Source organism: Myotis davidii, unplaced genomic scaffold (assembly GCF_000327345.1).
Source record: "Myotis davidii unplaced genomic scaffold, ASM32734v1 scaffold799, whole genome shotgun sequence".
NCBI classification, from domain to species: Eukaryota; Metazoa; Chordata; class Mammalia; order Chiroptera; family Vespertilionidae; genus Myotis; species Myotis davidii.
In genome coordinates this window covers 125,457-126,558 of record NW_006290670.1, presented here as the reverse complement: position 1 = coordinate 126,558, position 1,102 = coordinate 125,457, and the positions used below count along the sequence as shown (strand labels likewise).

General features: G+C 65.8%; 1 protein-coding gene across 1 annotated transcript in view; it reads left to right on the top strand.

Moving 5' to 3' along the window:
• Positions 1 to 1,102, top strand: part of SORL1 (sortilin-related receptor, L(DLR class) A repeats containing) — a 127,417-nt gene that overhangs the window by 108,110 nt on the left and 18,205 nt on the right. The gene's annotated exons all lie outside the window — the stretch shown is intronic.

The window sequence follows — 1,102 nt, the reverse complement described above, 5'->3', positions numbered from 1 at the left end:
TGCCCAGCCTGTCCCAGGGCCCCCTTCACCTCGAAGTGGACTCTGCTTACAACGGGCCTTGCTTTCCATACACCCCCGCTGAGGGACGCCCTGGTCACCCAGCTGCCCCCTAGCGAGGCTAATGCGCAGGGCACTGGGACAGGGCCTAGCTCTGGTTCCCTGAATTGGGCCGAGGTAGCCTGCTCACCTCCTCTTACTGAGGTAGCTTCGGAGGGAGAGGGCCCAGGTACCTGTGGAGGCGGTCACCTCCTTTGCTGTCCCCAGGACTCCAGCATCTCCCTCATTGTGCCCCCTACCTGACAGCAACTTTCCTCGTCCCTATGCTGTGCCGGCCTCCTCACACCTGGCCCTTGGCTCCTGGACCCCTTTCCCTCCCGCGGTGCTTCCAGGCTGGTCCTCCCCCGCCACAGTGCTCCCAGGCTGGTCCTCCTCCCAAAGTGCTCCCAGCCTGGTCCCCCCCCACAGTGCTCCCAGGCTGGTCCCCCCCCCACAGTGCTCCTGAGCTGGTCCTCCCCCACAGTGCTCCTGGGCTGGTCCTCCCCCCCACAGTGCTCCTGGGCTGGTCCTCCTGCCTATGGTGCTCCCAGGCTGCCCCCCCCCACAGTGCTCCCAGGCTGGTCCTCCTACCACAGTGCTCCCAGGCGGATCCTCCCCCCCACAGTGCTCCCGGGCTGGTCCTCCTGCCTATGGTGCTCCCAGGCTGCCCCCCCCCACAGTGCTCCCAGGCTGGTCCTCCTCCCACAGTGCTCCCAGGCTGGTACTCCCCCCACAGTGCTCCCAGGCTGGTCCTCCCCCTGTGGTGGTCAGAGGCTTGTCCTCGCTGTGCTCAGCCTGTTTTGGCCTCCTGTCCCATCTCATGCTGGAGCCCCCTCACTTTCCTGGTCCCACTCTATTCATAATTGCTTTCCACCCCCTTCGAGCCCCTAATTCTTTCTCTCCTCACCTCGAGTCTGTCCCCGGGGGACCCCGGCTCTCCCCTCCCTGTCCTGGCTGCAGGCAGTGCCGGAGGAACATGCCGAGCTGCTGGGATGGGACCTTGCGTGGCCTGATCGCTCCCTCCTTCCCTGGCTGCCCTGGCCTTCCCGTTTCCTCCTTCCGCTGA